At 43.9% G+C, this 12,214-nt stretch overlaps 1 protein-coding gene across 3 annotated transcripts in view; it reads left to right on the top strand.

Annotated features, from left to right (window-relative positions):
* The window catches only part of LOC123994433 (muscarinic acetylcholine receptor M2-like), a 93,198-nt gene that overhangs the window by 74,123 nt on the left and 6,861 nt on the right, over positions 1 to 12,214 (top strand). Inside the window, exon 1 of one of the 3 annotated variants that reach the window (XM_046297001.1) lies at positions 2,278 to 2,328. The exons of the other annotated variants lie outside the window; for them this stretch is intronic. The gene's annotated coding sequence lies outside the window, so the exon portion shown is untranslated. Of the gene's footprint in view, positions 1 to 2,277; positions 2,329 to 12,214 lie in introns of those variants that run through there. 3 annotated transcript variants of the gene reach the window in all.

Here is a 12,214-nt window from a genome sequence, read left to right as displayed (position 1 = left end):
TGTACCAGTGACAGTTACTATTGTGCACATTCTTTCCGTGCCATTACCCCCTGCCAAACATGATGCCTGTCCTGGCAGTTGTCGCCTACGGCACTCCAGCAGAGTGATGACCTGGCTGCCAGATGTTGCCGTTAATATGTCTGCCTGTTGATAATGAGCTATTTCAGGGGTGCCGCCACTGTCCTTGTAGCCCAGTGGAAAAAATGGCACATGTTTCTGCCAACAATGACACCTGGGACATTTTCCACAGAGGATGAGCCAAAACAAGATTTAACTAGAGGTAATAACTCTTACTTTCTGCCGTGTCAGAAGTCTTGCTGTGTTATGAAGTCTGAACATAGGCCTAATTTGACTGAAGTATCCCTGTTTGTACAGTTCTGTATTCTTTCAGTGCATAAACAATGGTTGTCCTAACCCCAAAAACATGGTATCTAGTTTAGATGTTATATGATCGCAAGATGACTGAAAATGCACCGAACTTCACCGATAAACAAAGAATGGAAAGACTGCTAATTACTGCTCATCTAACACAGGAAACGTCCAGTGTTTTTCAGTTGCAGGTAAATTATGAATGCAGTAACGATTAGTGAAAGGCAGTATTGGTAGCATTTGGGTAAGTAGCGTGATTGTGTTTGTCTAGTGGCGGCAGTCACACGGGGACACTCAATGTGACAGGAGGAAATTGACTCATCTGCTTGAGGACTTTGTTTTTTTGTGTCATTAGAATTTGGGCTGTGTGCATCTTGGTTTATCATAGCAATTTTGACCTGGCTCAGAAACTGTTACCAAGTGAAAGTAGGCTAAGGGAATAGATTATATTTCTCTTGCCCTTCATCTGACAAAAACGACTTTGCATATTCATACTGTCATACTGTGGTGATTTGCATAACTGGGTTAGGAAGGACAACATTAGTTAGTCCTATAGTTAGCTAATGCTTCATCTTCAGGAATGACCTATGAGTTGAACCTTTGAATTACATTGTCCAAGATCTATTTTGTGGCACTTGCTAAGTTGTTCCTGTGTAAAGAGCTCCTCCTCTAATGCTGTAAATCAGCACAGCCCTATTGGTGGTGTGGTCTGACAAGACGACAGAGGTCGTACATGACACTGTCATTTTTCACAGATGGCGTTGGAGACTGCTGTAGAAAACTAGCCAGAATATCAATAGGCAAATCTATGTGCATTCTCAGAGAGCCGTGCAGACAGGGGAGAGAAATAGAGGGCACCTTAAACTGACAGACCTGGTATAGGGGAAGTATCATTTGTGGTAAATCAGGATGAATGTAATTTCTAGGAAGTGGCATGTAAAAGGTCAGATTGTGGGCTCTTCATCTTCTAAGGAATAGAGAGGGTTTATCTAAAGCAGGGGGTCAAACTCAACCCATAGAGAGCCTAGCGTCTGCTGGTTTTTGTTTTTTCCTTTCAATGAAGACCTAGACAACCAGGTGATGTAAGTTCCATACTAATAGGTGACCTTAATTCATCAATCAAGTCCAAGGTAGGAGCGGAACACTCGGCCCTCTGTGGAATGAGTTTGACACGTGATCTAAAGCAATGGAAGCAATGGAGGGAGAGCAGAGGTGTTTTTATGATTCGGTTAACCCTCAATGTGGGGACTGACCCAAGCTGATGAGGAGGTGTTCTCTGGAGAGGACAGCAGACAGTGTTTGCACACCCCAGAGTGTTTTTCCACAGGCTTGAATGTCATTTACTGCTTGTCAACTCTCCATTAACCCCTCATGCTTTGTGTCCACTCTGCCACTTCAGCGGCGCCTGTGAACTGTATGCTTTGTCACACCTGCTCAGACATTTCCATGCTGAGGAAACATGGCGCCGGAGGGGATGGCTGCCGTTTTACAGGCTCCTAAACAGCTGTGCTTTTTAGTTTGTTTTTTTCATATTGTTTGTAACTAATTTTGTACATAATGTTGCTGCTACCGTCTCTTATAACCAAATAGAGCTTCTGGATATCAGAACAGCGATTACTCACTGTGTACTGGATGAAGATGTTTTCTGACGCGAAGGATATACGGCCCAAATTTCCGTAATCAGCTTGAAGAAAAGATGGAGGAAAAGGGGGAGGAGGGCGTGGTGCCTTGTAAGAATTTGCCGATGAGTAGGTTAACCACCACTTCCCTTCTTATTATTGGCTGACGTGCAATCATTGGAAAACAAACTGGATGATCTACGATTAAGACTGTCCTACCAACGGGACATTAAAAACTGTAATATCTTATGTTTCACCGAGACGTGGCTGAACGACGCCACAGATAATACAGAGCTGGCTGGCTTCTCCATGTAGCGGCAGGACAGAGCAGCTACGTCTGGTAAGACGATGGGCGGGGGGGTGTGTCTGTTTGTCAATAACTGCTGGTGCGCAATGTTAAATATTAAAGAGGTCTCGAGGTATTGCTTGCCTGAGTTAGAATAACTCACGATAAGCTGTAGACCACACTGTCTACCAAGAGAGTTTTCATCTATATTATTCGTAGCGTCTATTTACCACCACAAACCGATGCTGGTACAAAGACCGCACTCAACGAGCTGTATAAGGCCATAAGCAAATAAGAAAATGCTCATCCAGAAGTGTGCTCCAGATGGCCAGGGACTTTAATGCAGGCAAACTTAAATGAATTTGACCTAATTTCTACAAGCATGTCACATGTGCAACCAGAGAGGGAAAAAAGCTCTAGAACACCTTTACTGCCCACAGAGACGCATACAAAGCTCTCCCTCGCCCTCCATTTGGAAAATCTGACCATACTTTTAATTTATTTAAGCTAACATTTTTGAGGCCGTTCTCTTGGCGGCAGAGATGTGTTTTAAAGCTTATTTCCTGCAATTCTATACATTTTGCCACAGCTTCTGTCATGTTCTTATGCTGAGTGACTCAAACATTATAACAAAATGAATGGGGTTCTCCTTGACTTTAATTTAGGAGATTGTTAGTTCTCATGATCTGTTTTTCTACCTACTTTATATCTGATTTTAGTCAATTAAGTGTGCACTGAAAACGTTTTATTATCCCGAAAATAATCTCCGGCTGTGGTGCAGCGAGGAAGGCCTGTGTATTCCAGGCATGCCTCGCCACAAACAGCGCAGTAAACAAAGGCCTTAACCCTGTGTATTCCCATGGAGAGCAGGCAATAAAAACGCATCTATTCATCTGAAACAGGGGGTAACTGCCCTGGGCTTTACCTTGAATCAGTGCTCGGAGATGGGAATGAGAATCTGTACCCTGGGGAGTCAGCATAATGCATCACTTTAAGTGCAGCTAAATAACCCGTTCCCCCGTAATCACATTCCCTTGCATGTTTTATACAGAATCATTAAATTATGTGTGTGTGTCTCCCAAGACATAGGTGAAGTCAGAATATCTCTTGTGAATCTAACAAATGTGACCTGGAAAGTTTTTAAAAAACATATTGGTCAAAACGACCAGTTTGATTTATTCGATTTCGGGAGAAAACGTTTCTTTTCGTTTTGCATACTGGTGATCTGACTTGTTAGACAGTGAAGAGAAAGGGAAGGATACCCACACAAATGCAGAAAAGGGGAGAAGTTGGCCCTCCCTGCCTCCCAAAGGGGCACAGGCCATTTTCAGCTCTAGTGATCCAGCTCCAGGAGCAGTAAAGTCCAACGGTGGAACAATACTCAACTCATGTATTCACACATCCACCCCACAGTGGCAACTGACTCTCCTTGGCATTTCAAAAAACATGCTAAACATGGGGAAATGGGGACAGTGGAAATCAATGACATGGGAGATGGGACTACACCAGACATTACAGGACGACAATACAAATATAGATATATTCATAAGATAATCTAACATTAAAAAATATGTTTTAGCCAAGGAGAAAACAGTGTACATGACAGGGCAATAGAAAACAAAGTCAACAACTGCAAGGGAGATGTCATTATCCACCTCACAGGCTGGGATGGCACCATTATCTCCCTGTCACGTTTTGGGGGATATAAAGTGGGGGATATAAAGTGAGTTCAGAAATGATTGACACCCTTGATAAAGATGAGCAATAAAGACTGTATAAAATAAAGAATTCAAATACTGAGCTATATTGTATGCTGAAAACAATGGAGAAATTAATCTTGAATAATGATGAGTGAAAAAGTTACACAGGGTCAAAGGTCATACCCACAAGACATACTAACCTCCCCTGTTATTGGTAATGGGGCGGCAGCGTAGCCTAGTGGTTAGTGCGTTGGACTAGTAACCGGAAGGTTGCGAGTTCAAACCCCCGAGCTGACAAGGTACAAATCTGTCGTTCTGCCCCTGAACAGGCAGTTAATCCACTGTTCCCAGGCCGTCATTGAAAATAAGAATATGTTCTTAACTGACTTGCCTGGTTAAATAAAGGTGAAGAATGGTGAGAATGGTGAGAATGGTGAGAGGTGTGCCGTGACTCGGGGGTTGGATGTAACTCTCACTCCTGCTGAGCTACAGCTAATTCTGGGTCGGAGGGAGCAAAAGGCCATAAAGGCGGCAATTCATCGTGAAAAACAGAAAAACAGAAAGGAGAGGGCCGAGCATCTCTGCTCGCGGTCAGCCAGGGATTGCAGCATCAGCAGGCTTACTTCCATCGTCAGCACCTTCACCTTCAGCCAAAAGTGGAGCCCAGGGAATTACCAGAACAGGGGGGTGTGCAGTGAAACGTGAACTTCCACTAACCCCCTTCTTTGACATCCTTCTGGAAGGAGACGTCAAAGAATAACAACGAGGACTGGGGGTTTGGGGAGGGGCAGTCCATTATGGACCAGATGTTACCAGTTTTAAGGGAGTGATTGAATGAGCGGAAATTACAGTATTGTATGAATTTGATGTAACCGGTTTGTGGGGAGGAGTGTGTAATGGAGGCATGATTATACAGGATGTCTGCAGGTGAGAAGGGGTCTGCTTTGTTTCAGAGCCTATCTTTTGGACCTCTCTCTTTTTGGGGATTTTTTTTGCCAATGATTTACTGTTTTTGTTCTTCACTTTTCGGGAACACTGTTGTTGGGGGCCGAGCCTTTTTCTGAATTCTTCTAAGACATCAGTTAGAGGTAAGCCTCCATTCTTTTACCCACACGGGCAGGGTCATATAATTAGGATGTTTCTTTAGGAGGAAGAGGGTTGGGTTGGGTACCCTAGGATTGACTAAGGTATCCATAGGACAAGTAGACTGATTGTAAATGGCTTTGCTTAAATAAAAACAGGGAGTGGATTTCCTCTTGCGGGGCCACTGTCCGAAATAAAACAGAGGGTTCCTCTCTTTGTTACCGTGTGGGCCCATGCTTGGGGTGTGTATAGCAATGTCTAGGATGTTAGGCTAAGGCATGTCATGGTCACTATACCATTTAGTCTCGTGGGAGTAAGGCATGACACGGTCACTATACCATTTCGTCTCCCGGTGGCTATACCATTTAGTCTCGCGGGACTAAGGCATGACACGGTGACTATGCAATTTAGTCTCGTGAGACACTAGGTCCCATAACGGGGAGTATCTCCAGGTCCACAGGTGAAGGGATGTGACGTGCACCCGTAGTTGTAAAACAAAATATGTATTTAATAATAACAGTTGCCAAGCGGAGAAAGTATACTCACCACTAGTTTCCCTGTTTGTTTTTTTAGTTTCCCTGGTCTTGTGGTTTCCCTTGTCTTATAGCTCCCCTGGTCTTATAGCTCCCCTGGACTTATAGTTTCCCTGGTCTTATTTTCCCCTGGTCTTATGGTTTCCCATGTCTTATAGATCCCCCTGTCTTATAGCTCCCCTGGACTTATAGTTTCCCTGGTCTTATTTTTCCCCTGGTCTTATGGTTCCCTTGTCTTATAGCTCCCCCTGTCTTATAGCTCCCCTGGACTTATTGTTTCCCTGGTCTTATAGCTCCCCTGGACTTATTGTTTCCCTGGTCTTATTTTCCCCTGGTCTTATAGTTTCCCTGGTCTTATAGCTCCCCTGGACTTATAGTTTCCCTGGTCTTATTTTCCCCTAGTCTTATAGTTTCCCTGGTCTTATAGCTCCCCTGGACTTATAGTTTCCCTGGTCTTATTTTTCCCCTGGTCTTTATAAGCATGCCACGTTCAAAATATGCAGAACTAAGAACAGAAGTAGCCCTTGGTTCACTCCAGACCTGACTGCCCTTGACCAGCACAAAAACATCCTGTGGCGGACTGCAATAGTGTCGAATAGTCCCCACGATATGCAACTGTTCAGGGAAGTTAGGAAAACCATACACACAGTCAGCTTTTTCAAGCAGCAATTTGCATCCTGTAGCTCTAACTCCAAAAAATGTTGGGACACTGTAAAGTCCATGGAGAACAAGAGCACCTCCTCCCACCTGCCCACTGCACTGAGGCTAGGTAACACGGTCACCACTGATAAATCCATGATAATCGAAAATTTCAATAAGCATTTCTCAACGGCTGGCCATGCATTTTCTCCTGGCGACTCCAACCTCGGCCAACAGCTCCGCCTCCCCCCGCAGCTACTCACCTAAGCCTCCCCAGCTTCTCCTTCACCCAAATCCAGACAGCAGATGTTCTGAAAGAGCTGCAAAACCTGGACCCGTACAAATCAGCTGGGCTAAACAATCTGAACCCTCTCTTTCTAAAACTATCCTTCCCATTGTTGCAACCCCTATTACCAGCCTGTTCAACCTCTCTTTCATATCGTCCGAAATCCCTAAAGATTGGAAAGCTGCCGCAGTCATCCCCCTCTTCAAAGGGGGTGACACCCTAGACCCAAACTGTTACAGACCTATATCCATCCTGCCTTGCCTATCTAAAGTCTTCGAAAGCCAAGTTAATAAACAGATCACTGACCATTTCGAATCCCACCATACCTTCTCCGCTGTGCAATCCGGCTTCCGAGCCAGTCACGGGTGCACCTCAGCCACGCTCAAGGTACTAAACGATATCATAACCGCCATCAATAAAAGACAGTACTGTGCAGCCTTTTTCATCGAACTGGCCAAGGGCATGTTGTCTGGACCTCTGGCAGTCTCTATGGGGGTACCACAGGGTTCAATTCTCGGGCCGACTCTTTTCTCTGTATTTATCAATGATGTCGCTCTTGCTGCGGGCGATTCCCTGATCCACCTCTACGCAGATGACACCATTCTGTATACTTCTGGACCTTCATTGGACAATGTGCTAACTAACCTCCAAACAAACTTCAATGCCAATCAACACTCCTTCCGTGGCCTCCAACTGCTCTTAAACTCTAATAAAACCAAATGCATGCTTTTCAACCTTTCGCTGTTCACACCCGCCCGCCCGACTAGCATTACCACCCTGGACAGTTCCGACCTAGAATACGTGGACAACTATAAATACCTAGGTGTCTGGCTAGACTGTAAACTCTCCTTCCAGACTCATATTAAACATCTCCAATCAAAAATCAAATCTAGAATCGTCTTTCTATTTCGCAACAAAGCCTCCTTCACTCACGCCGTCAAACTTACCCTAGTAAAACTGACTATCCTACCGATCCTCGACTTCGGCGATGTCATCTACAAAATAGCTTCCAACACTCTACACAGCAAACTGGATGCAGTCTATAACAGGGCCATCCTTTTTGTTACCAAATCACCTTATACCACCCACCACTGCGACCTGTATGCTCTAGTCGGCTGGCCCTCGCTACATATTCGTCGCCGGACCCACTGGCTCCAGGTCATCTATAAGTCTATGCTAGGTAAAGCTCCGCCTTATCTCAGTTCACTGGTCATGATAACAACACCCACCCGTAGCACACGTTCCAGCAGGTGTATCTCACTGATCATCTCCAAAAAAAACACGCCATTTGGCCACCTTTCCTTCCAGTTCTCTGCTGCCAGTGACTGGAACTAATTGCAAAAATTGCTGAAGTTGGAGACGTTAATTTCCCTTACCAACCTTACCCTTATCAACTATCGAAGCAGCTAACCGATCAGCCCACCCAATCTACCTACCTCATCCCCATACTGTTTTTATTTTATTTACTTTTCTGCTTTTTTGCACACCAGTATCTCTACTTACCATCTGCTAAATTGTAACTATTCGCTCCTATGGCCTATTTATTGCCTACCTCCTCATGCCTTTTGCACACACTGTGTATAGACTTTCATTTTTCTACTGTGTCATTGATTTGTTTATTGTGTTATTGGCTTGTTTATTGTTTACTCCATGTGTAACTCTGTGTTGTTGTTTGTGTCACACTGCTTTGCTTTATCTTGGCCAGGTCACAGTTGCAAATGAGAACTTATTCTCAACTAGCCTACCTGGTTAAATAAAGGTGAAATTAACAATTTAAAAGCTTCCCCTGGTCTAATTGTTTCCCTGGTCTTACAGATTCCCTGATATTATGGTTCCCCTAGTCTTATAGTTTCCCTGGTCTTATAGTTTCCTTGGTCGTATAGCTTCCCTGGTCGAATAGTTTCCCTGGTCTTATAGTTTCCCTGGTCTTATAGTTTCCCTGGTCTTATAGTCCTGGGAGAGCCTGATGAACTATGGGTCGCCCTGCCCCTGAGCTGGACACCCCACTGAGTGGTTTTTAATAAAAAGGTTTCTTCCACTCCAGCTGTCGGCCGCCGAGCTCTACGCCACTGGTATCAGTGGGATGCTGGGATCCGGACTGGGCTGGAAGGGCAATGCCCGTGGGTAATAGGCCTGAAGCAGGGATAACCTAGGCCAGCTCATTAAGCTCAAGGGGGAGGTGTGAGTTGGGCAAGACACATGTCATGGGGGTGTGATCTTTGACACTGTAACTTTCTCACTCATCATTATTCACAGGATTATCCCGTAATTATGGTAGCATCCAACATGACACAATACATTATTTACCATTCATTTCTATTGGGCACAAAATAATCTGAAACACAACCAAAACAAACTGCAAAGGCATCCAACAAGTTTGTAGTCACAAGGTTGATGTCGTCATTACGTGCTATGAACATGGGACGAAAAACTAAACTTTTGACTACTTTATTTATAAGGAGGGGTGTCAATGATTTGGACCCCTAGCTTTTAGAGAGAACATAAATGTTACTTGTTGAACTCCATCTAGGTCACATTTTATTTGGATAGTCTGGATACTTTACAGATGGTCATACTATCAACACATTTTCTGTTGATAAGCAACTGCCTGCCAAGGTTAGGGTTAGGGTTAAGGTAAGGCTTAAGTTTAGGGTTAGGATAAGGGTTATGGTTAGGGTTAGGGTTAGTAGATAGTTAGTTGAAATGTTACTGATAGTCTGTAGAGCATCTATAAATAAAGTGTTACCCATTTAGTCAAATGAGCAGCCAGACTGCAGCCCCGGGTCAGGCTTGAGGCATCTGTGTCCCATCCTCTCAAGGGAAATGTCAAATACTGACCGGCTGGGCTCCCTAGAGTGTGAATGCAATGTCCTCAGCAGGGTGATGTCACCATGACAAGGTGAGGAGACATTTAGAAGAAGACTTTCTCTAGAGGCCCTTAAGCAACATTTATGTGCCATGGTTCTGCAGAGAGGGGATTTGTGACGGTCTCTATTTGATTCCGGAAGGGCAAAGCTTTGTTCTGTTATGGCAGAGATTTCAGGTGTGGGACGAGACTTATGTTAGCTGGAGGTGGACAAAGATGTGCCGAGGGACATACTCACTCCCCCATCCTCACTGAATCATCCACTTCCTTTCTCTAATCCACTTCTCTCTAGTGAACCACATGTGTGTCCTGTTTGTATTGTTGGATGTTTTAACATATAAATAGGTGGACTTACACATTTGATGGGGATTAGTCCAGCTTAGCTCTGTGCCTAATGCAATGATTAGGGATTTCTGCCAGAGCAGATAAGTCAATTACTGTATCGCTAGTTATTCAGAGGCTGTGTTCAACTGTTAAAGGGGCATAAGCCTAAAAGCAGGACCTAAGATAGAAGGAGCTGTTCAGTGTCAGTTAATGAGCTGTCAGCCAATACCTCCTCATTAAGTCCCATTCACATCAACCAATTGTGCATTGTGACAGTCAAACAGGGCCCTGAACCATCCAGTATATCACAAAACAACTACTCAAAGTGACAAATTACTCAGAGACAATCTGAGTAACTCAGTCAGATGCTGTACACCAAATGAGATCGCCCTGCCCATCGGCTGAACCACTATTGGATGTAGCAAACGTGCAGAGCCTCCCTCTGAGAGCATGTTCCCTCCAAACACTTTACCCTGAGACTGGTTGTGAAGGTTTTCCTCCTCCTCTTCTGAGGAGGAGTAGCGAGAAGGATCGGAGGACCAATGCGCAGCGTGGTATGTGTCCATATTGTTTAATAAAACATAAACTGAACACTCAATGAATACAAAACAATAAACGTGAACAACCCAGAAACAGTACCGTGTGGCGAACAAACACAGACACGGAAACAATCACCCAAAAAACAACAGTGAAACCCAGGCTACCTAAGTATGATTCTCAATCAGAGACAACTAACGGCACCTGCCTCTGATTGAGAACCATACTAGGCCAAACACAGAAAACCAACATAGAAACACAAAACATAGAATGCCCACCTAACTCACGTCCGGATCAACTAAAACAAACAAATAACACAAGAACTAGGGTCAGAACGTGACACTGGCAGCTTTGTCCGATTCAGGCGAACAGGATAGACTACAGGCCACGAAACAAGGTAAAATACTAGGGGCCTGAAAACACATGGATCAATTTGTCTTTTCTTTGAGCTGCAGAGCCCGTCCCCCAAACAGCTGGATATAATACTACCAGCTCTTACCTGCATGAAACACTACTGGATATAATACTACCAGCTCTTACCTGCCTGAAACACAGCTGGATATAATACTACCAGCTCTTACCTGCCTGAAACACATCTGGATATAATACTACCAGCTCTTACCTGCCTGAAACACATCTGGATATAATACTACCAGCTCTTACCTGCCTGAAACACTACTGTATATAATACTACCAGCTCTTACCTGCCTGAAACACAGCTGGATATAATACTACCAGCTCTTACCTGCCTGAAACACATCTGGATATAATACTACCAGCTCTTACCTGCCTGAAACACAGCTGGATATAATACTACCAGCTCTTACCTGCCTGAAACACATCTGGATATAATACTACCAGCTCTTACCTGCCTGAAACACATCTGGATATAATACTACCAGCTCTTACCTGCCTGAAACACTACTGTATATAATACTACCAGCTCTTACCTGCCTGAAACACAGCTGGATATAATACTACCAGCTCTTACCTGCCTGAAACACATCTGGATATAATACTACCAGCTCTTACCTGCCTGAAACACATCTGGATATAATACTACCAGCTCTTACCTGCCTGAAACACTACTGTATATAATACTACCAGCTCTTACCTGCCTGAAACACAGCTGGATATAATACTACCAGCTCTTACCTGCCTGAAACATATCTGGATATAATACTACCAGCTCTTACCTGCCTGAAACACATCTGGATATAATACTACCAGCTCTTACCTGCCTGAAACACATCTGGATATAATACTACCAGCTCTTACCTGCCTGAAACACATCTGGATATAATACTACCAGCTCTTACCTGCCTGAAACACATCTGGATATAATACTACCAGCTCTTACCTGCCTGAAACACACGTAGCTTATCGGGTACAGGGTGAAAGCATCAAGTGAAATGGTGGAAGGAACAGCATAGTGAGAGAGTGTATTGCTACTGTAGATGTGGGGAGCTCCTGCTAGCTCCGCATAGCCCTGTTAAGCCAACACTTAATCACTGCCTACCAGTAATAGATTTCATTTCATGTACGATAACCTAACACAACACAAGAGAAAAATGTATTGGTCTGTCAATTCAATTGTTTTTTTGTAAACAATAGGTGGAAACACATCTCATTTGCGGTGTTGTTTTCTTTTGTTAAGACTAAAAGGGTCTTCTCTTGGAGCTGTTGTCAGTATGTAGCTTCCTCTCCAACTTCTGGTTGTCTCGTTGTCCTGCTGAAAGTACCTCCTCCCATGTCGGCTACAATAGTTTTTGTTTACCAGGCCTGTTTTCAACATTCAAGTTGTCGAATGTCTTGTTTTAACTTGACAATCTCATTAGTCCTCATCGTTGTTTGTAAACAACTTTGTTTTCATAGCACATCTCCGCTAATCACCTTGTCGCACACATTCATTATTATTAAATAACGATACATGTTAATGATGTTATATGTGTGGAAGTAGCCCTATAGTTTT

Source organism: Oncorhynchus gorbuscha, linkage group LG14, assembly GCF_021184085.1.
Source record: "Oncorhynchus gorbuscha isolate QuinsamMale2020 ecotype Even-year linkage group LG14, OgorEven_v1.0, whole genome shotgun sequence".
Lineage (NCBI taxonomy): Eukaryota > Metazoa > Chordata > Actinopteri > Salmoniformes > Salmonidae > Oncorhynchus > Oncorhynchus gorbuscha.
The sequence above is the reverse complement of the archived record's forward strand: the minus strand, read 5'-3'. Positions and strand labels throughout refer to the sequence as shown.